Here is a 25,349-nt window from a genome sequence, read left to right as displayed (position 1 = left end):
TAAAAGATGGTGGGGGAGGACGAAGGGAAAAGGGAGGGGGTAATGGTGGGGAAGGACGAGAGGACGGGGGAGTGTGGCATGGTGGGAAGGAAGAGGGGATGGTTGGGAGGCCGAGGAGACGGGTGATGGGGTAATGGTGGGGAGGACTGAGGGACATGGAAGGTTGTTGTGGCTCAGCAACGCACATGCGTAATACTATTTTATTTCGCGTCGAGGTTTCGTATTAAGGACAGTTCAGAAAGTCTGACGAATATATAAAATGATCCGGCCACTAAACTAACTATCACCTGCCAATATAACGTGGCGGTGAACACTGGTGGCTGGGCGAGGCGCTGTGGTTAGCTCCGTCGTGTCATTTAGCAATATTGCTGTCGCTTCGTCTGCATGAAACCGGCGTGTGGGAATATTGCTCAAAAATACTAACAATATTGATAGTTTTGCCTGGAGTTGGGCAGTTTGTGCTGGCTGTCCCTTCGTCTATGGTTGTGGAGTAATTCTATATCACTTAACGAGAGCCCCTGTATTCCCAGGTACCTAAACGTAAGAGAATTCGGTAGAAATATAACTGTATTTTTGTGTTTGTCGGGGAAAGGAAATTCTGAGAGGTGGATTTAATGATGAATTTATAGGATGAGTTGTGGTGGTGTGAGGTGGAGAGGTGTGGGTGAGGCAGGAGTCAGTGTGGCTGCAGCCGTCGTGGAGGGAGGGTGTACAGCGCTCCGCTCCGTACCTGGACCAGCTGAGCTCAACAGCTTCTGGTGATAGGACCATTACTGGTACTTAATAAACGTCAACGCGTTCCTTCCCCCTCACGCTCGCGGGCTATTGACGCGCTGGTAACAATGAGGATGAGATACAGCCTAGCCTAAGAAACTTATGGCGACAATTTAAAGTTTTATTTTACTGATAGGGAGAAAACCAATTTGTTAAAGTAATGATCAAGTGTTAAGTAGAATAATTAATTAACGTGATTTAGCATCCAAGCACTGATGATAATCATTCTCAGCTTATTACCTGGTGTTGTATTTGTCTATTGTATTCAGTAAACAGACTGTTGTAGTTACGTAGTCAGGAATAGACCTGTTTACTCGTGAGTAATAGTGATCTGTGAAACGATTGATCAACTCTACAGAATCCCTTGAGAGCGAGTGATAGTGACCTTGAATCAGATATCAAAACTGGACGTTTGGGTCTTAGGAAATTTCTGCTACTTAAGGTGGTGCGGCGAGTGGATGGTCAGTCCTGTTGAAACCAAGTCCTGTTGAAAGTGGCTAGCCAGTAAGGACTCCGAGTCTGACCTTAAATAGTAAAAACCCCGATTCTGTCCCCAGTGACGACCCCCTCTCTGACCCCCTAAGCAGTGACGACTCCTTCTCTGACCCCCTAAGCAGTGACGACTCCCTCTCTGGCCCCCTAAGCAGTGACGACCCCCTTCTCTGGCCCCCTAAGCAGTGACGACCCCCTTCTCTGACCCCCTAAACAGTGACGACCCCCTCTCTGACTCCCTAAGCAGTGACGACCCCCTCTCTGACCCCAGGCCAGGTTGACCTAACGCAGAGAGAGAGGGGTCAGTGGCGGGAGGCAGACAGTGCATTATAGTGACCATCATCGGAAAATCCTTTGATCGTAAACAAAAAAAAGTGGAGCAAAACAACTATTGGCGTTGGCATCATGTATGCCCTTCTGTTGGCACTCTTCCTCGCCACCACTACACCAGGTAAGACCCGAATGATAGGTTTTATCCACATTCATGCCAAATTATGCCAAAATTGTAATATAATTATTATGTTTATCTTGCATTCATATTCAAAGTCATCAAAATCGCATGATGGTAATTTTCCTTCTATCAAACGCAGTTGGTATCGTGTGTAGAAGATATGAATGTTTTACGAAATTGTTGAAAAACACGTGTAAATGCGGATTTTTATTTTTTTCAAAGTAATTATTGTAAATGTGTGTTAATTTTTCTAAATAAGACCCATCGTTTTTTAATTGTAGAAAGTAAATGGAAACTTGATGAAGTTCGCGTTTAAAACTGATTTATATTAATAGAATGATATTTGATATGTAGTGGAAGAATATCTTGACTCAGTCATACCTCAGAAAATATATTATTTACATGTTAAACTTTTTTGTAACTTGGTTCGTTATTTTCACATGAGACGCGCGTCAGGACGAGAGACCAACAGTGCTGGTCACTGATGTGGGTGACACTGTTGTAGGTGACACTGTTGTAGGTGACACTGTTGTAGGCGACACTGTTGTAGGTGACACTGTTGTAGGTGACACTGTTGTGGGCGACATTGTTGTAGGTGACACTGATGTAGGCGACACTGTTGTGGGCGACACTGTTGTGGGCGACACTGTTGTGGGCGACACTGTTGTAGGCGACACTGTTGTGGGTGACACTGTTGTGTCACCCACAGACAGTGTCGACATGTCAACCCTGATGTAGACATGTCAACCCTGATGACCTATGACCGCCGGTCACTCCGCCTTACAACTTAGATCTGATTCGTGATGTCACTGATGGTGACTTAACTCAATTAGAATACTCTTGATATTGTACCCAGTACTTATTATACAATACAATTTTAATATAAAATGAATAAAGGCTAATTTCTCTAAATTACTGAATACTATAGGATGGTTCATTATACGAAGCTATGAACAAAGCGTCGATTATTTTCACCGCGAACTCCCCTGGGGTCAGGTCCCGGGTCATCACACGGGCCCAGCTTCCCATTCTCTTTTGTCGATAAACCACTCTGGATAATTCTTACAACCAGCCTAGTTTGTTACAGCGACACTGTTGTAGGTGACACTGTTGTGGGCGACACTGTTGTAGGCGACACTGTTGTAGGTGACACTGTTGTAGGTGACACTGTTGTAGGTGACACTGATGTAGGCAAGAGATCACAGCTGGAGGCGAGAGGTCACAGCTGGAGGCGAGAGGTCACAGCTGGAGGCGAGAGGTCACAGCTGGAGGCGAGAGGTCCCTGTTGGTGACCTGTCGTCTACAGCTACAGTCTGGGTCAAAAATTTCAAAAGTAATGTTTTAATGATATTCCAGTGTCCCGTGGTACCCTGGGTTACTGTGTGGTACCCAGGGTTACTGTGTGGTACCCTGGGTTACTGTTTGGTACCCAGGGTTACTGTGTGGTACCCTGGGTTACTGTATGGTACCCAAGGTTACTGTGTGGTACCCTGGGTTACTGTATGGTACCCTGGGTTACTGTATGGTACCCAGGGTTACTGTGTGGTACCCTGGGTTACTGTGTGGTACCCAGGGTTACTGTATGGTACCCAGGGTTACTGTGTGGTACCCTGGGTTACTGTATGGTACCCTGGGTTACTGTATGGTACCCAGGGTTACTGTGTGGTACCCTGGGTTACTGTATGGTACCCAGGGTTACTGTGTGGTAACCAGGGTTACTGTATGGTACCCAGGGTTACTGTGTGGTACCCTGGGTTACTGTATGGTACCCTGAGTTACTGTGTGGTACCCAGGGTTACTGTTGGTACCCAGGGTTACTGTATGGTACCCTGGGTTACTGTGTGGTACCCTGGGTTACTGTATGGTACCCTGGGTTACTGTATGGTACCCAGGGTTACTGTATGGTACCCTGGGTTACTGTGTGGTACCCTGGGTTACTGTATGGTACCCTGGGTTACTGTATGGTACCCAGGGTTACTGTATGGTACCCTGGGATACTGTGTGGTACCCAGGGTTACTGTGAGGTACCCAGGGTTACTGTATGGTACCCAGGGTTACTGTATGGTACCATGGAATACTGTGTGGTACCCAGGGTTACTGTGTGGTACCCAGGGTTACTGTATGGTACCCAGGGTTACTGTATGGTACCCTGGGATACTGTGTGGTACCCTGGGTTACTGTGTGGTACCCAGGGTTACTGCATGGTACCCTGGGTTACTGTATGGTACCCAGGGTTACTGTATGGTACCCAGGGTTACTGTATGGTACCCTGGGTTACTGTGTGGTACCCTGTGTTACTCCTGATACCCAGGGTTACTGTATGGTACCCAGGGTTACTGTATGGTACCCAGGGTTACTGTATGGTACCCTGGGTTACTGTGTGGTACCCTGGGTTACTCTTGATACCCAGGGCCACTGTATGGTACCCAGGGTTACTGTGTGGTATCCAGGGTTACTGTATGGTACCCAGGGTTACTGTATGGTACCCAGGGTTACTATATGGTACCCAGGTTTACTGTATGGTACCCTGGGTTACTGTATGGTACCCTGGGTTACTGTGTGGTACCCTGGGTTACTCTTGATACCCAGGGTTACTGTATGGTACCCAGGGTTACTGTGTGGTACCCTGGGTTACTGTATGGTACCCAGGGTTACTGTATGGTACGCAGGGTTACTGTATGGTACCCAGGGTTACTCTATGGTACCCTGGGTTACTGTGTGGTACCCTGGGTTACTCTTGATACCCAGGGTTACTGTATGGTACCCAGGGTTACTCTATGGTACCCAGGGTTACTGTATGGTACCCTGGGTTACTGTGTGGTACCCTGGGTTACTCTTGATACCCAGGGTTACTGTATGGTACCCAGGGTTACTGTGTGGTACCCAGGGTTACTGTATGGTACCCAGGGTTACTGTATGGTACCCAGGGTTACTGTATGGTACCCAGGGTTACTGTATGGTACCCAGGGTTACTGTATGGTACCCTGGGTTACTGTGTGGTACCCTGGGTTACTCTTGATACCCAGGGTTACTGTATGGGACCCAGGGTTACTGTATGGTACCCTGGGTTACTGTGTGGTACCCTGGGTTACTGTATGGTACCCAGGGTTACTCTTGACACCCAGGGTTACTGTATGGGACCCAGGGTTACTGTATGGTACCCTGGGTTACTGTGAGGTACCCAGGGTTACTGTATGGTACCCAGGGTTACTGTATGGTACCCTGGGTTACTGTATGGTACCTTGGGTTACTGTGTGGTACCCAGGGTTACTGTATGGTACCCAGGGTTACTGTATGGTACCCAGGGTTACTGTGTGGTACCCTGGGTTACTGTGTGGTACCCAGGGTTACTGTGTGGTACCCAGGGTTACTGTATGGTACCCAGGGTAACTGTATGGTACCTTGGGATACTGTGTGGTACCCAGGGTTACTGTATGGTGCCCAGGGTTACTGTATGGTACCCAGGGTTGCTGTGTGGTACCCAGGGTTACTGTGTGGTACCCAGGGTTACTGTGTGGTACCCAGGGTTACTGTATGGTACCCTGGGTTACTGTGTGGTACCCTGGGATACTGCATGGTACCCTGGGTTACTGTTTGGTACCCTGGGTTACTGTGTGGTACCCTGGGGTACTGCATGGTACCCTGGGATACTGCATGGTACCCTGGGTTACTGTTTTGTACCCTGGGTTACTGTGTGGTACCCTGGGTTACTGTATGGTACCCTGCGGTACTTCATGGTTCAGCTATTATCATGAAAACTCGAAACATTTAAAAACATTTGAAAATAATTGGGGGGAAATACCAAAGTGCCTGAGAAAGGCGCCGTTTAAATATAGAAAATGGGATGAGGGGAATAAACTGTTATTGGTGTGTGAGGATGAAGGTGAGAGAGGGAGCAGCACCCGACATGAACTAGGAGGAGCGACGACCGGAGTTGTGCAGCTATTGGTGAACACGGATCACCAGTTAGGAGTGAAGGGAGGACGCTACTGGTGGAGGTTTGTGGTGAACTGTTGAGCAATACTGCAGGATGTTGTGCACCGCTAGGTACCGGGGTGTACTGAGCGTGGCTGTGCAACACTAGGTACCGGGGTGTACTGAGCGGTGCTGTGCAACACTAGGTACCGGGGTGTACTGAGCGGTGCTGTGCAACACTAGGTACCGGGGTGTACTGAGCGTGGCTGTGCAACACTAGATACCGGGGTGTACTGAGCGGTGCTGTGCAACACTAGGTACCGGGGTGTACTGAGCGGTGCTGTGCAACACTAGGTACCGGGGTGTACTGAGCGGTGCTGTGCAACACTAGATACCGGGGTGTACTGAGCGGTGCTGTGCAACACTAGGTACCGGGGTGTACTGAGCGGTGCTGTGCAACACTAGGTACCGGGGTGTACTGAGCGGTGCTGTGCAACACTAGATACCGGGGTGTACTGAGCGGTGCTGTGCAACACTAGGTACCGGGGTGTACTGAGCGGTGCTGTGCAACACTAGGTACCGGGGTGTACTGAGCGGGGCTGTGCAACACTAGGTACCGGGGTGCACTGAGCGTGGCTGTGCAACACTAGGTACCAGGGTGTACTGAGCGGGGCTGTGCAACACTAGGTACCGGGGTGTACTGAGCGGGGCTGTGCAACACTAGGTACCGGGGTGTACTGAGCGGTGCTGTGCAACACTAGGTACCGGGGAGTACTGAGCGTGGCTGTGCAACACTAGGTACCGGGGTGTACTGAGCGGGGCTGTGCAACACTAGGTACCGGGGTGTACTGAGCGGTGCTGTGCAACACTAGGTATCGGGGTGTACTGAGCGGGGCTGTGCAACACTAGGTACCGGGGTGTACTGAGCGTGCCTGTGCAACACTAGGTACCGGGGTGTACTGAGCGGGGCTGTGCAACACTAGGTACCGGGGTGTACTGAGCGGGGCTGTGCAACACTAGGTACCGGGGTGTACTGAGCGGGGCTGTGCAACACTAGGTACCGGGGTGTACTGAGCGGTGCTGTGCAACACTAGGTACCGGGGTGTACTGAGCGTGCCTGTGCAACACTAGGTACCGGGGTGTACTGAGCGGGGCTGTGCAACACTAGGTACCGGGGTGTACTGAGCGTGGCTGTGCAACACTAGGTACCGGGGTGTACTGAGCATGGCTGTGCAACACTAGGTACCGGGATGTACTGAGCGGGGCTGTGCAACACTAGGTACCGGGGTGTACTGAGCGGGGCTGTGCAACAATAGATACCGGGGTGTACTGAGCGGGGCTGTGCAACACTAGGTACCGGGGTGTACTGAGCGTGGCTGTGCAACACTAGGTACCGGGGTGTACTGAGCGGGGCTGTGCAACACTAGGTACCGGGGTGTACTGAGCGGGGCTGTGCAACAATAGGTACCGGGGTGTACTGAGCGGGGCTGTGCAACACTAGGTACCGGGGTGTACTGAGTGGGGCTGTGCAACACTAGGTACCGGGGTGTACTGAGCGTTGCTGTGCACCACTAGGTACCGTGGTGTACTGAGCGGGGCTGTGCAACACTAGGTACCGGGGTGTACTGAGCGAGGATTAATGCCTTGGGTAACTGCTAGCTGCCCTGGGTCACTGCTAGCTGCCCGGGGTCACTGCTAGCTGCCCTGGGTCACTGCTAGCTGCCCTGGGTCACTGCTAGCTGCCCTGGGTCACTGCTAGCTGCCCTAGGTCACTGCTAGCTGCCCTGGGTCACTGCTAGCTGCCCTGGGTCACTGCTAGCTGCCCTGGGTCACTGCTAGCTGCCCTGGGTCACTGCTAGCTGCCCTGGGTCACTGCTAGCTGCCCTGGGTAACTGCTAGCTGCCCTGGGTCACTGCTAGCAGCCCTGGGTCACTGCAAGCTGCCCTGGATCACTGCTAACAGCCCTGGGTCACTGCTAGCTACCCTGGGTCACTGCTAGCTGCCCTGGGTCACTGCTAGCTGCCCTGGATCACTGCTAGCTGCCCTGGGTCACTGCTAGCTGCTCTGGGTCACTGCTAGCTGCTCTGAGTCACTGCTAGCTGCCCTGGGTCACTGCTAGCTGCCCTGGGTCACTGCTAGCTGTCCCTGGGTCACTGCTAGCGGTCCCGGGTCACTGCTAGCTGCCCTGGGTCACTGCTAGATGCCCTGGGGTCACTGCTAGCTGTCCCGGGTCACTGCTAGCGGTCCAGGGTCACTGCTAGCTATCCCGCGTCACTGCTAGCTGGCATGGGTCACTGCTAGCTGCCCTGGGTCACTGCTAGCTGCCCTGGGTCACTGCTAGCTGTCCCTGGTCACTGCTAGCTGCCCTGGGTCACTGCTAGCTGCTCTGGGTCACTGCTAGCTGCTCTGGGTCACTGCTAGCTGCCCTGGGTCACTGCTAGCTGCCCTGGGTCACTGCTGGCTGCCCTGGGTCACTGCTAGCTGCCCTGGGTCACTGCTAGCTGCCTTGGGGTCACTGCTAGCTGTCACGGGTCACTGCTAGCTGCCCTGGGGTCACTGGTAGCTGCCCTGGGTCACTGCTAGCTGCCCCTGGTCACTGCTAGCTGTCCCGGGTCACTGCTAGCTGTCCCGGGTCACTGCTAGCTGCCCTGGGTCACTGCTAGCGGTCCCGGGTCACTGCTAGCTTCCCTGGGGTCACTGCTAGCTGTCCCGGGTCACTGCTAGCTGTCCCGGGTCACTGCTAGCTGCTTTGAGTCACTGAAAGCTTTCCCTAGTCACTGCTAGCTGCCCTGGGTCACTACTAGCTGCCCTGGGTCACTGCTAGCTGCCCTGGGTCACTGCTAGCTGCCCTGGGGTCACTGCCAGCTGCCCTGGGTCACTGCTAGCTGTCCCGGGTCACTGCTAGCTGTCCCGGGTCACTGCTAGCTGCCCTGGGTCACTGCTAGCTGCCCTGGGTCACTGGTAGCTGCCCTGCGGTCACTGCTAGCTGCCCTGGGGTCACTGCTAGCTGTCCCGGGTCACTGCTAGGTGCCCTGGGTCACTGCTAGCTGCCCTGGGTCACTGCTAGCTGCCCTTGGTCACTGCTAGCTGCCCTGGGTCACTGCTAGCTGCCCTGGGGTCACTGCTAGATACCCCTGGTCACTGCTAGCTGTCCCGGGTCACTGCTAGCTGTCCCGGGTCACTGCTAGCTGCTTTGAGTCACTGAAAGCTTTCCCTAGTCACTGCTAGCTGCCCTGGGTCACTACTAGCTGCCCTGGGTTACTGCTAGCTGCCCTGGGTCACTGCTAGCTGCCCTGGGGTCACTGCTAGCTGCCCCTGGTCACTGCTAGCTGTCCCGGGTCACTGCTAGCTGTCCCGGGTCACTGCTAGCTGCTTTGAGTCACTGAAAGCTTTCCCTAGTCACTGCTAGCTGCCCTGGGTCACTACTAGCTGCCCTGGGTCACTGCTAGCTGCCCTGGGTCACTGCTAGCTGCCCTGGGGTCACTGCTAGCTGCCCCTGGTCACTGCTAGCTGCCCTGGGTCACTGCTAGCTGCCCTGGGTCACTGCTAACTGCCCTGGGTCACTGCTAGCTGCCCTGGGTCACTGCTAGCTGCCCTGGGTCACTGCTAGCTGCTCTGGGTCACTGCTAGCTGCTCTGGGTCACTGCTAGCTGCCCTGGGTCACTGCTAGCTGCCTTGGGTCACTGCTAGCTGCCCTGGGTCACTGCCAGCTGCCCGGGGTCACTACTAGCTGCCCTGGGTCACTGCTAGCTGCCCTGGGTCACTGCTAGCTGCCCTGGGTCACTGCTAGCTGCCCTGGGGTCACTGCTAGCTGTCCCGGGTCACTGCTAGCTGTCCAGGGTCACTGCTAGCTGTCCAGGGTCACTGCTAGCTGCCCTGGGTCACTGCTAGCTGCCCTGGGTCACTGCTAGCTGCCCTGGGTCACTGCTAGCTGCCCTGGGTTCACTGCTAGCTGTCCCGGGTCACTGCTAGCTGCTCTTGGTCACTGCTAGCTGCCCTGGGTCACTGCTAGCTGTCCCGGGTCACTGCTAGCTGCCCTGGGTCACTGCTAGCTGCCCTGGGTCACTGCTAGCTGTCCCGGGTCACTGCTAGCTGTCCAGGGTCACTGCTAGCTGCCCTGGGTCACTGCTAGGTGCCCTGGGTCACTGCTAGGTGCCCTGGGTCACTGCTAGCTGCCCTGGGTTCACTGCTAGCTGCCCTGGGTCACTGCTAGCTGTCCCGGGTCACTGCTAGCTGCCCTGGGTCACTGCTAGGTGCCCTGGGTCACTGCTAGCTGCCCTGGGTCACTGCTAGGTGCCCTGGGTCACTGATAGCTGCCCTGGGTCACTGCTAGTTGCCCTGGGTCACTGCTAGTTGCCCTGGGTCACTGCTAGCTGCCCTGGGTCACTGCTAGCTGCTCTGGGTTACTGCTAGCTGCCCTGGGTCACTGCTAGCTGCCCTGGGTCACTGCTAGCTGCCCTGGGTCACTGCTAGCTGCCCTGGGTCACTGCTAGCTGCCCTGGGTCACTGCTAGTTGCCCTGGGTCACTGCTAGCTGCCCTGGGTCACTGCTAGCTGCCCTGGGTCACTGCTTGCTGCCCTGGGTCGGCGTTCAATCCCTGACCGTCCAAGTGGTTGGGCACAATTCGTTCCTCCCCCCCCCCCCCCCCCCCCTCCTATCCCATCCGAAATCGAAATCCTTATCCCTTTCCAGTGCTATATAGTCGTAATGGCTTGGCGCCTTTCCCTGATAATTCCCTTCCCTCTTTGCTGTGACTTGACTTTGATAAATGGATGGATGGATAAATGGATGGATGAATGGTTATAGAGATGGATGACACGTGCGCGCCCCATGACACACACACACGCCTCAGAACACATACACGACTCATGACACAGTCATCGTGACACACAGATCTCCAGGACATCAAGAAACATTAATGCCCTATGACGCAGATGTGACTAACACACATATGCCCCCTTGACACATTGATATCTCATGATATATGCTTTCAAACCCATTGATGCCCCATGACACATACGTCCTGTGACACACACATGACACTCTCATAACTCACTCCCATGACACATCGGCAGCCCAGTGATAAACACACACCTGTGACATTCAGAAGCTTGGATACATACAGACGGCCCGTGACACAGTCATTGGTGTATCCAGTGTCCTGATCATTCACACACGGACACACACACACAAGGGGCTACATGGCCCATCAGAGCCACGTGGCCCATCAGAGCCACGTGGCCCATCAGAGCCACGTGGCCCATCAGAGCCACGTGGCCCATCAGAGCCCCGTGGCCCATCAGAGCCACGTGGCCCATCAGAGCCACGTGGCCCATCAGAGCCACGTGGCCCATCAGAGCCACAAGATAGGTGCGAGAATAAGAGTGTTGGCGGCCAGAGAGGACACGGCGTCAAGACCATTCCCAGGAGGACAATTACAGTGTTGTTACCACGTCGACCCGTCGTCTGGGGGAGGTACACAGTGTGAGCCTTATACCCCGCTTCTCCCAGTATATACTCCAGTGTCAACACACTCCCGGACTACAGTATATGTTCTGGTGGCTTACCACCTCTACCCTAGCTCATAATATATATAAGTGCCGCCGGATGGAAATATATAAATAAACACAAGTTAAATGTATGCTATATAATATAGACGTGCTAAATTGTATAGACGTGTTATATTGAAGCTTATATGAGGATATAATTTGTACATGTCAGGGCTCACACTAAGGCTGTTGTTACATTCTTTGATCAGAGCGGACTCAATCACGTTTTCTTCAACGAAACCCTTACTTTTAACAATACATTTCGCCACTCTGAAGTCGCTGGAATGATCACATAAACTGGAAAGTAAATACAAGGCGCTGGAGTGTTGGGCTGTACGAATAGCATATGAATGTTGTTTTAAACGTGAGGAAAGAAATTTACCAATAACACACACACACACACACACACACACACACACACACACACACACACACACACACACACTTACACACACACACACACACACACACACACACACACACACACACACACACACACAGAGTGGGGCCTAGTAGCCTGGTGGATAGTGCGCAGAACTGATAATTCTGTGGCGCGCGTCCGATTCCCGCACCAGACAGAAACAAATGGGCAAAGTTTCTTTCACCCTGAATGCCCCTGTTACCTAGCAGTAAATAGGTACCTGGGAGTTAGTCAGCTGTCATGGGCTGCTTCCTGGTGTGTGTGTGTGTGTGTGGTGTGAAAAAAAGTACATAGTAAACAGTTGATTGACAGTTGAGAGACGGGCCGAAAGAGCAAAGCTCAACCCCCTCGAACACAACTACGTGAATACAACTAGGTGAATACACACACATACATATATGTATATGCGAACAAGCCTGAATGGTCCCCAGGACAATATGCAACTGAAAACTCACACCCCAGAAGTGACTCGAACCCATACTCCCAGAAGCAACGCAACTGGTATGTACAAGACGCCTTAATCCACTTGACCATCACGACCGGACATAATGAGGTGATAGCCGAGGCTATTTGAACCACCCCACCGCCGGCACTCGGATAGTAATCTTGGGCATAGCATTTTACCAAATCACCTCATTCTTTGGGGCACACGTGAGGAACACAAATGCGAACAAGCCTGAATGGTCCCCAGGACAATATGCAACTGAAAACTCACACCCCAGAAGTGACTCGAACCCATACTCCCAGAAGCAACGCAACTGGTATGTACAAGATGCCTTAATCCACTTGACCATCACGACCGGACATAATGAGGTGATAGCCGAGGCTATTTGAACCACCCCACCGCCGGCACTCCGATAGTAATCTTGGGCATAGCATTTTACCAAATCACCTCATTCTTTGGGGCACACGTGAGGAACACAAATGCGAACAAGCCTGAATGGTCCCCAGGACAATATGCAACTGAAAACTCACACCCCAGAAGTGACTCGAACCCATACTCCCAGAAGCAACGCAACTGGTATGTACAAGACGCCTTAATCCATTTGACCATCACGACCGGACATAATGAGGTGATAGCCGAGGCTATTTGAACCACCCCACCGCCGGCACTCCGATAGTAATCTTGGGCATAGCATTTTACCAAATCACCTCATTCTTTGGGGCACACGTGAGGAACACAAATGCGAACAAGCCTGAATGGTCCCCAGGACAATATGCAACTGAAAACTCACACCCCAGAAGTGACTCGAACCCATACTCCCAGAAGCAACGCAACTGGTATGTACAAGACGCCTTAATCCACTTGACCATCACGACCGGACATAATGAGGTGATAGCCGAGGCTATTTGAACCACCCCACCGCCGGCACTCGGATAGTAATCTTGGGCATAGTATTTTACCAAATCACCTCATTCTTTGGGGCACACGTGAGGAACACAAATGCGAACAAGCCTGAATGGTCCCCAGGACAATATGCAACTGAAAACTCACACCCCAGAAGTGACTCGAACCCATACTCCCAGAAGCAACGCAACTGGTATGTACAAGACGCCTTAATCCACTTGACCATCACGACCGGACATAATGAGGTGATAGCCGAGGCTATTTGAACCACCCCACCGCCGGCACTCGGATAGTAATCTTGGGCATAGCATTTTACCAAATCACCTCATTCTTTGGGGCACACGTGAGGAACACAAATGCGAACAAGCCTGAATGGTCCCCAGGACAATATGCAACTGAAAACTCACACCCCAGAAGTGACTCGAACCCATACTCCCAGAAGCAACGCAACTGGTATGTACAAGACGCCTTAATCCACTTGACCATCACGACCGGACATAATGAGGTGATAGCCGAGGCTATTTGAACCACCCCACCGCCGGCACTCGGATAGTAATCTTGGGCATAGCATTTTACCAAATCACCTCATTCTTTGGGGCACACGTGAGGAACACAAATGCGAACAAGCCTGAATGGTCCCCAGGACAATATGCAACTGAAAACTCACACCCCAGAAGTGACTCGAACCCATACTCCCAGAAGCAACGCAACTTGTATGTACAAGACGCCTTAATCCACTTGACCATCACGACCGGACATAATGAGGTGATAGCCGAGGCTATTTGAACCACCCCACCGCCGGCACTCGGATAGTAATCTTGGGCATAGCATTTTACCAAATCACCTCATTCTTTGGGGCACACGTGAGGAACACAAATGCGAACAAGCCTGAATGGTCCCCAGGACAATATGCAACTGAAAACTCACACCCCAGAAGTGACTCGAACCCATACTCCCAGAAGCAACGCAACTGGTATGTACAAGATGCCTTAATCCACTTGACCATCACGACCGGACATAATGAGGTGATAGCCGAGGCTATTTGAACCACCCCACCGCCGGCACTCGGATAGTAATCTTGGGCATAGTATTTTACCAAATCACCTCATTCTTTGGGGCACACGTGAGGAACACAAATGCGAACAAGCCTGAATGGTCCCCAGGACAATATGCAACTGAAAACTCACACCCCAGAAGTGACTCGAACCCATACTCCCAGAAGCAACGCAACTGGTATGTACAAGACGCCTTAATCCACTTGACCATCACGACCGGACATAATGAGGTGATAGCCGAGGCTATTTGAACCACCCCACCGCCGGCACTCGGATAGTAATCTTGGGCATAGCATTTTACCAAATCACCTCATTCTTTGGGGCACACGTGAGGAACACAAATGCGAACAAGCCTGAATGGTCCCCAGGACAATATGCAACTGAAAACTCACACCCCAGAAGTGACTCGAACCCATACTCCCAGAAGCAACGCAACTGGTATATACAAGACGCCTTAATCCACTTGACCATCACGACCGGACATAATGAGGTGATAGCCGAGGCTATTTGAACCACCCCACCGCCGGCACTCGGATAGTAAACTTGGGCATAGCATTTTACCAAATCACCTCATTCTTTGGGGCACACGTGAGGAACACAAATGCGAACAAGCCTGAATGGTCCCCAGGACAATATGCAACTGAAAACTCACACCCCAGAAGTGACTCGAACCCATACTCCCAGAAGCAACGCAACTTGTATGTACAAGACGCCTTAATCCACTTGACCATCACGACCAGACATAATGAGGTGATAGCCGAGGCTATTTGAACCACCCCACCGCCGGCACTCGGATAGTAATCTTGGGCAAAGCATTTTACCAAATCACCTCATTCTTTGGGGCACACGTGAGGAACACAAATGCGAACAAGCCTGAATGGTCCCCAGGACAATATGCAACTGAAAACTCACACCCCAGAAGTGACTCGAACCCATACTCCCAGAAGCAACGCAACTGGTATGTACAAGACGCCTTAATCCACTTGACCATCACGACCGGACATAATGAGGTGATAGCCGAGGCTATTTGAACCACCCCACCGCCGGCACTCGGATAGTAATCTTGGGCATAGTATTTTACCAAATCACCTCATTCTTTGGGGCACACGTGAGGAACACAAATGCGAACAAGCCTGAATGGTCCCCAGGACAATATGCAACTGAAAACTCACACCCCAGAAGTGACTCGAACCCATACTCCCAGAAGCAACGCAACTGGTATGTACAAGACGCCTTAATCCACTTGACCATCACGACCGGACATAATGAGGTGATAGCCGAGGCTATTTGAACCACCCCACCGCCGGCACTCGGATAGTAATCTTGGGCATAGCATTTTACCAAATCACCTCATTCTTTGGGGCACACGTGAGGAACACAAATGCGAACAAGCCTGAATGGTCCCCAGGACAATATGCAACTGAAAACTCACACCCCAGAAGTGACTCGAACCCATACTCCCAGAAGCAACGCAACTGGTATGTACAAGATGCCTTAATCCACTTGACCATCACGACCGGACATAATGAGGTGATAGCCGAGGCTATTTGAACCACCCCACCGCCGGCACTCGGATAGTAATCTTGGGCATAGTATTTTACCAAATCACCTCATTCTTTGGGGCACACGTGAGGAACACAAATGCGAACAAGCCTGAATGGTCCCCAGGACAATATGCAACTGAAAACTCACACCCCAGAAGTGACTCGAACCCATACTCCCAGAAGCAACGCAACTGGTATGTACAAGACGCCTTAATCCACTTGACCATCACGACCGGACATAATGAGGTGATAGCCGAGGCTATTTGAACCACCCCACCGCCGGCACTCGGATAGTAATCTTGGGCATAGCATTTTACCAAATCACCTCATTCTTTGGGGCACACGTGAGGAACACAAATGCGAACAAGCCTGAATGGTCCCCAGGACAATATGCAACTGAAAACTCACACCCCAGAAGTGACTCGAACCCATACTCCCAGAAGCAACGCAACTGGTATATACAAGACGCCTTAATCCACTTGACCATCACGACCGGACATAATGAGGTGATAGCCGAGGCTATTTGAACCACCCCACCGCCGGCACTCGGATAGTTAACTTGGGCATAGCATTTTACCAAATCACCTCATTCTTTGGGGCACACGTGAGGAACACAAATGCGAACAAGCCTGAATGGTCCCCAGGACAATATGCAACTGAAAACTCACACCCCAGAAGTGACTCGAACCCATACTCCCAGAAGCAACGCAACTTGTATGTACAAGACGCCTTAATCCACTTGACCATCACGACCAGACATAATGAGGTGATAGCCGAGGCTATTTGAACCACCCCACCGCCGGCACTCGGATAGTAATCTTGGGCAAAGCATTTTACCAAATCACCTCATTCTTTGGGGCACACGTGAGGAACACAAATGCGAACAAGCCTGAATGGTCCCCAGGACAATATGCAACTGAAAACTCACACCCCAGAAGTGACTCGAACCCATACTCCCAGAAGCAACGCAACTGGTATGTACAAGACGCCTTAATCCACTTGACCATCACGACCGGACATAATGAGGTGATAGCCGAGGCTATTTGAACCACCCCACCGCCGGCACTCGGATAGTAATCTTGGGCATAGCATTTTACCAAATCACCTCATTCTTTGGGGCACACGTGAGGAACACAAATGCGAACAAGCCTGAATGGTCCCCAGGACAATATGCAACTGAAAACTCACACCCCAGAAGTGACTCGAACCCATACTCCCAGAAGCAACGCAACTGGTATGTACAAGACGCCTTAATCCACTTGACCATCACGACCGGACATAATGAGGTGATAGCCGAGGCTATTTGAACCACCCCACCGCCGGCACTCGGATAGTAATCTTGGGCATAGCATTTTACCAAATCACCTCATTCTTTGGGGCACACGTGAGGAACACAAATGCGAACAAGCCTGAATGGTCCCCAGGACAATATGCAACTGAAAACTCACACCCCAGAAGTGACTCGAACCCATACTCCCAGAAGCAACGCAACTTGTATGTACAAGACGCCTTAATCCACTTGACCATCACGACCGGACATAATGAGGTGATAGCCGAGGCTATTTGAACCACCCCACCGCCGGCACTCCGATAGTAATCTTGGGCATAGCATTTTACCAAATCACCTCATTCTTTGGGGCACACGTGAGGAACACAAATGCGAACAAGCCTGAATGGTCCCCAGGACAATATGCAACTGAAAACTCACACCCCAGAAGTGACTCGAACCCATACTCCCAGAAGCAACGCAACTGGTATGTACAAGACGCCTTAATCCACTTGACCATCACGACCGGACATAATGAGGTGATAGCCGAGGCTATTTGAACCACCCCACCGCCGGCACTCGGATAGTAATCTTGGGCATAGTATTTTACCAAATCACCTCATTCTTTGGGGCACACGTGAGGAACACAAATGCGAACAAGCCTGAATGGTCCCCAGGACAATATGCAACTGAAAACTCACACCCCAGAAGTGACTCGAACCCATACTCCCAGAAGCAACGCAACTGGTATGTACAAGACGCCTTAATCCACTTGACCATCACGACCGGACATAATGAGGTGATAGCCGAGGCTATTTGAACCACCCCACCGCCGGCACTCGGATAGTAATCTTGGGCATAGCATTTTACCAAATCACCTCATTCTTTGGGGCACACGTGAGGAACACAAATGCGAACAAGCCTGAATGGTCCCCAGGACAATATGCAACTGAAAACTCACACCCCAGAAGTGACTCGAACCCATACTCCCAGAAGCAACGCAACTGGTATATACAAGACGCCTTAATCCACTTGACCATCACGACCGGACATAATGAGGTGATAGCCGAGGCTATTTGAACCACCCCACCGCCGGCACTCGGATAGTAAACTTGGGCATAGCATTTTACCAAATCACCTCATTCTTTGGGGCACACGTGAGGAACACAAATGCGAACAAGCCTGAATGGTCCCCAGGACAATATGCAACTGAAAACTCACACCCCAGAAGTGACTCGAACCCATACTCCCAGAAGCAACGCAACTTGTATGTACAAGACGCCTTAATCCACTTGACCATCACGACCAGACATAATGAGGTGATAGCCGAGGCTATTTGAACCACCCCACCGCCGGCACTCGGATAGTAATCTTGGGCAAAGCATTTTACCAAATCACCTCATTCTTTGGGGCACACGTGAGGAACACAAATGCGAACAAGCCTGAATGGTCCCCAGGACAATATGCAACTGAAAACTCACACCCCAGAAGTGACTCGAACCCATACTCCCAGAAGCAACGCAACTGGTATGTACAAGACGCCTTAATCCACTTGACCATCACGACCGGACATAATGAGGTGATAGCCGAGGCTATTTGAACCACCCCACCGCCGGCACTCGGATAGTAATCTTGGGCATAGTATTTTACCAAATCACCTCATTCTTTGGGGCACACGTGAGGAACACAAATGCGAACAAGCCTGAATGGTCCCCAGGACAATATGCAACTGAAAACTCACACCCCAGAAGTGATTCGAACCCATACTCCCAGAAGCAACGCAACTGGTATGTACAAGACGCCTTAATCCACTTGACCATCACGACCGGACATAATGAGGTGATAGCCGAGGCTATTTGAACCACCCCACCGCCGGCACTCGGATAGTAATCTTGGGCATAGCATTTTACCAAATCACCTCATTCTTTGGGGCACACGTGAGGAACACAAATGCGAACAAGCCTGAATGGTCCCCAGGACAATATGCAACTGAAAACTCACACCCCAGAAGTGACTCGAACCCATACTCCCAGAAGCAACGCAACTGGTATGTACAAGACGCCTTAATCCACTTGACCATCACGACCGGACATAATGAGGTAATAGCCGAGGCTATTTGAACCACCCCACCGCCGGCACTCGGATAGTAATCTTGGGCATAGCATTTTACCAAATCACCTCATTCTTTGGGGCACACGTGAGGAACACAAATGCGAACAAGCCTGAATGGTCCCCAGGACAATATGCAACTGAAAACTCACACCCCAGAAGTGACTCGAACCCATACTCCCAGAAGCAACGCAACTGGTATGTACAAGACGCCTTAATCCACTTGACCATCACGACCGGACATAATGAGGTGATAGCCGAGGCTATTTGAACCACCCCACCGCCGGCACTCGGATAGTAATCTTGGGCATAGCATTTTACCAAATCACCTCATTCTTTGGGGCACACGTGAGGAACACAAATGCGAACAAGCCTGAATGGTCCCCAGGACAATATGCAACTGAAAACTCACACCCCAGAAGTGACTCGAACCCATATTCCCAGAAGCAACACAACTTGTATGTACAAGACGCCTTAATCCACTTGACCATCACGACCGGACATAATGAGGTGATAGCCGAGGCTATTTGAACCACCCCACCGCCGGCACTCGGATAGTAAACTTGGGCATAGCATTTTACCAAATCACCTCATTCTTTGGGGCACACGTGAGGAACACAAATGCGAACAAGCCTGAATGGTCCCCAGGACAATATGCAACTGAAAACTCACACCCCAGAAGTGACTCGAACCCATACTCCCAGAAGCAACGCAACTGGTATGTACAAGACGCCTTAATCCACTTGACCATCACGACCGGACATAATGAGGTGATAGCCGAGGCTATTTGAACCACCCCACCGCCGGCACTCGGATAGTAATCTTGGGCATAGTATTTTACCAAATCACCTCATTCTTTGGGGCACACGTGAGGAACACAAATGCGAACAAGCCTGAATGGTCCCCAGGACAATATGCAACTGAAAACTCACACCCCAGAAGTGACTCGAACCCATACTCCCAGAAGCAACGCAACTGGTATGTACAAGACGCCTTAATCCACTTGACCATCACGACCGGACATAATGAGGTGATAGCCGAGGCTATTTGAACCACCCCACCGCCGGCACTCGGATAGTAATCTTGGGCATAGCATTTTACCAAATCACCTCATTCTTTGGGGCACACGTGAGGAACACAAATGCGAACAAGCCTGAATGGTCCCCACTACTATCCGAGTGCCAGCGGTGGGGTGGTTCAAATAGCCTCGGCTATCACCTCATTATGTCCGGTCGTGATGGTCAAGTGGATTAAGGCGTCTTGTACATACCAGTTGCGTTGCTTCTGGGAGTATGGGTTCGAGTCACTTCTGGGGTGTGAGTTTTCAGTTGCATATTGTCCTGGGGACCATTCAGGCTTGTTCGCATTTGTGTTCCTCACGTGTGCCCCAAAGAATGAGGTGATTTGGTAAAATACTATGCCCAAGATTACTATCCGAGTGCCGGCGGTGGGGTGGTTCAAATAGCCTCGGCTATCACCTCATTATGTCCGGTCGTGATGGTCAAGTGGATTAAGGCGTCTTGTACATACCAGTTGCGTTGCTTCTGGGAGTATGGGTTCGAGTCACTTCTGGGGTGTGAGTTTTCAGTTGCATATTGTCCTGGGGACCATTCAGGCTTATTCGCATTTGTGTTCCTCACGTGTGCCCCAAAGAATGAGGTGATTTGGTAAAATGCTATGCCCAAGATTACTATCCGAGTGCCGGCGGTGGGGTGGTTCAAATAGCCTCGGCTATCACCTCATTATGTCCGGTCGTGATGGTCAAGTGGATTAAGGCGTCTTGTACATACCAGTTGCGTTGCTTCTGGGAGTATGGGTTCGAGTCACTTCTGGGGTGTGAGTTTTCAGTTGCATATTGTCCTGGGGACCATTCAGGCTTGTTCGCATTTGTGTTCCTCACGTGTGCCCCAAAGAATGAGGTGATTTGGTAAAATGCTATGCCCAAGATTACTATCCGAGTGCCGGCGGTGGGGTGGTTCAAATAGCCTCGGCTATCACCTCATTATGTCCGGTCGTGATGGTCAAGTGGATTAAGGCGTCTTGTACATACCAGTTGCGTTGCTTCTGGGAGTATGGGTTCGAGTCACTTCTGGGGTGTGAGTTTTCAGTTGCATATTGTCCTGGGGACCATTCAGGCTTGTTCGCATTTGTGTTCCTCACGTGTGCCCCAAAGAATGAGGTGATTTGGTAAAATGCTATGCCCAAGATTACTATCCGAGTGCCGGCGGTGGGGTGGTTCAAATAGCCTCGGCTATCACCTCATTATGTCCGGTCGTGATGGTCAAGTGGATTAAGGCGTCTTGTACATACCAGTTGCGTTGCTTCTGGGAGTATGGGTTCGAGTCACTTCTGGGGTGAGTTTTCAGTTTATATATGTATATGTATATATATTATCAAGGTATTGGAGTTATAAAACTGGTTATTGAACCCAACTGATACTTGCTTACCGACGAACAGAGACCCCAACCTCTCCCTGATAAAAAATATGACCGACCACGGCAACCACGCTCCTGCTGCCGTCAGTCGACCACCAATGGACACTGGAGTGCTTGCAATTAGTTAGATCACCCTGTAATCGTCTCGTTCCCGGAGAGGGGTTCAGCGTCACCTTTAATCAGGGGAGCAACTCCCAACTGGCCTAGTTGTCATGAGTACACACCCACTCGAGCCGCCGTGACTCCCCCCCCCCTACACTCCTTGTTACGGCATGATCTCCTAACTCCCCTTTGTGGTGTCACTGACCTCTGTCCACCAATTTGAACTCTCTCTCTCACCATCCAGGAAGCTTCATCAGGATATGGGCAACAATCAGCTGGTAACATACAAACATTTATTACATAAAAATATAGAAGAAAATATATAACAATAATATTGGAGTGCAACCTCCTAGGCTGCTACCAACCGATAACACTTCAATATTGCCTCAGGTCTCCGTCTCTAGTAACTGTATTAGGCTGCTGCTAAACCTTCACTACACAACCTACTACCCCCTCACTGCTTGCCGCTCAAATACCTGCTACGACATATATATATATATATATATATATATATATATATATATATATATATATATATATATATATTTATATATATATATATATATATATATATATATATATATATATATATATATATATATATATATATATATATATATGCACAAACAACAGGGCTGTATAAAGAAACATGTAATCTCCACACACAACCAGATCATCACCAGGGACATCTTGCCAAGCAACACTGAAATAATCAACAGATATAATGACATCAGGAGAATTGACATCAGCGAGGCACTACATATTAAGAAGTCCAGACCAGCACTCAACAACCAGCTAACACATAATTACATTCTACCCACTTCAAGACCCCGAGCCAACGCAGACACAGCATCCAATGGCCCTACTAATACTCCCTTGATCCATTTATTCATTGATATATTTAATATCCCTTAGTTATAACATTCCTCCATCACCTCACCCAAAGAGTATATAATCCGATGTTAAAGATGGTAAAATTGCTAGTGCCACTTCTTGGGTGGCTTAACCATCAATCAATCACGGTAAAATTGTCTTTGAAAATGTAAGGTGTTGCTTGCGAAACGCATCCCCAGGCGTCAGACTATTATAAAGTGTAAAAATGAACTTCGGAGAGTTAATTTTTCAACATCCGACGACAGTGAAGAAAAACATAAATATTGAAAAGATTCGTCTTAGAATCATTAATCTTACTCTTTCGGATATATTTAACAACATATATATATATATATATATATATATATATATATATATATATATATATATATATATATATATATATATATATATATATATATAGTGTGCCTAATAGCCAGAACCGCAGTTCTTGGCCTAGTATGCAAGACCCAATGTGCCTAACAGGCAGAAAGATTTTCGTTTTTTTGCCAATATTCTGGAGCAGTTACCCTGGTGGAGAGAGCCCTGGTCACAGCGCCTGACAGTTAACCCCAAAAATCTGTTATATCATTAACAATTATGCATTCAGTTATAAGCTCAATAGTCCATTATTGTAATTGTTAGTAGATTAAAATGCACGAATTTACACTTCAACAAAAGCCACATTAAATGAGGGCCATTTAGGCTGTATGTGTATAAATAAAAAAGTTATATTTTTACGTAGTGTAAAATTATTGGTTCAAACTATTGCATCTTTTTCCTTCACGGTATAGAACCTGTTTCATGTAAGTTACAGTTTGGAGCGATAACTCTGTATTACACACACACACACACACACACACACACACACACACACACACACACACACACACACACACACACACACAGTGTGTGTGTGTGTGTGTGTAAGTGGAAAATAGAGAAAGTGGAAAATAGAGAAAGTGTCGGTTTGTGTTTCCCGGGTATAGCCATTGTTCACCAGTACTTGTGTTGGCCTGTAAGACTCTTTACGTGTTGAAAGGAAGGTTCTTTTATCAGATCTGAAGGAAACGTGTCTCTACAGAGTGACGGTTTAGTAACGGGTTCCGCCCTAAGAGTGTTATTTGCTAATTTTTTATATAACGAGTCTACAATTGCCGGCACAAATTAAGCGTATACTGCCGTTGTCGTCATGACACTCGTCCTCCTAATAGCACGTCGCATTTTGACGTATGCTCCATCGAAGTCTAAAATCTGTCGTACTAGAAAATGGCAGCGGCTCGCGAAATTTACATACTGTCTCGCCTTCCCTACCCTCCACCTCCTCCCCTACCCTTCACCACCTTTCCTACACTTCACCACTTTCCCTACTCTTCACCACCTCCCCTACCATTCACCCACCTCCCCTACCCTTCACCACCTTCCCTACCCTTTTACCACCTTTCCTTCCCTTCACCACCTTCCCTACCCTTCGCCACCTTCCCTACCCTTCACCACCTTCCCTACCCTTCGCCACCTTCCCTACCCCTTCACCACCTTCCCTACCCTTCACCACCGTCCCTACCCTTCACCACCTTCCCTACCCTTCGCCACCTTCCCTACCCCTTCACCACCTTCCCTACCCTTCACCACCTTCCCTACCCTTCACCACCTTCCCTACCCTTCACCACCTTCCCTACCCTTCACCACCTTCCCTACCCTTCACCACCTTCCCTACCCTTCACCACCTTCCCTACCCTTCACCACCTTCCTTACCCTTCACCACATCCCCTACCCTTCACCACCTTCCCTACCCTTCACCACTGTAACAATAAATATGTATATATAAATATAGTCCAGGAAGACCCTTCCTAAACAAACTATAATATTGTATTCATGTTGTAAAAATGGGTTCAGAAAGACTTCCATAACTTGGCTAATGGAATGTAATGTAAATTGTATATTATTATGAAGAATTTTGAGCCCTCTGAGGGACTTCAGCATACAGGGCTGCTCCTGTATTTTTCAGTTGTATTTTATTTATAAGCCTTTGTATAATTATATGGAATTTAAATATGCCTTGTGAATAGATTCTGTGTCCTTACATTCACGAGTTATACATAGAAATGTGTGTGTGTTCGTTTCAGGTAGGTGGCCAGAGTGGTGATTCTTAGTGGCACAGCGTCGGGAACTGTGTCACACTCACCAGGTAAGTTAGCATCTCCTTCAACTTTGTTCACTCAAGTTAGACGTCAGAAAATTTTTCATTATTAGGTGCTAATTTTCACTAAGTTTGGGCAGCAAGATGTGTGAAGACACTACACACACACACCTGTAAATTATCTCCCATCAGGACTTGACTCGACTCAGCTAATGTTTCCTGAAAGAGGTTTTAATGAACTCAAAATCTGTCTTGAATCTCATTTAAAAGAAATTTATTAACATTGAAGTATTGTTTTTTTTCATCAACCATTAGTTAACTTGAGTGACAAGTGAGGTTCAAAGCACGAGGGTCAGGGAGCTCATAAATGCTACGGTAGATACTACGAGTCTCGGGTAGAATAAATCTACCAATCCTAGTGTCACAGTTTAAGGTATTAACTATCTACCAAACAATACAAAATATCAAATAATGTTAAATACTGAATTTAACTGTAGCGTAAGACTTGCCCATCAGCAAGACTTAATTAAGGAGGAAGATGATCAGGATAAATACATTGAGGATTTAGAAGTCTTAAATGTCCCTTGAGGATTATGTATAGATATTTACTATATCGGATATCAATATCAGTTTAAATATACTAATCCTAAGTGATAATATAAAATATAATATAAGCATAATGTATATTATATTTATATATAATATAATGTATATTATAAACTAATATACTAAGCTAAGTGCTATTAGTACAAACTTTATCCACATTTCTCGGCTAATATTGATTCGTGATCTTATATGTGACTATAAGTAAAGGTGTTGATGGTACCAGCTGGTGAGAAGCTACCAGGTCATACAGTCACTAAATACAGCTACA

The 25,349-nt window shown here is 49.5% G+C and overlaps 1 long non-coding RNA gene across 1 annotated transcript in view; it reads left to right on the top strand.

Annotated features, from left to right (window-relative positions):
- The first annotated feature begins 966 nt into the window (after positions 1-966).
- LOC138368247 (uncharacterized) overlaps positions 967-25,349 on the top strand; it is a 259,253-nt gene continuing 234,870 nt past the window's right edge. The window contains exon 1 of the long non-coding RNA XR_011229554.1: positions 967-1,717. This is a non-coding gene — a long non-coding RNA (uncharacterized lncRNA). The remainder of the gene's footprint in view (positions 1,718-25,349) is intronic.

Source organism: Procambarus clarkii, chromosome 3, assembly GCF_040958095.1.
Source record: "Procambarus clarkii isolate CNS0578487 chromosome 3, FALCON_Pclarkii_2.0, whole genome shotgun sequence".
Lineage (NCBI taxonomy): Eukaryota > Metazoa > Arthropoda > Malacostraca > Decapoda > Cambaridae > Procambarus > Procambarus clarkii.
The sequence above is the reverse complement of the archived record's forward strand: the minus strand, read 5'-3'. Positions and strand labels throughout refer to the sequence as shown.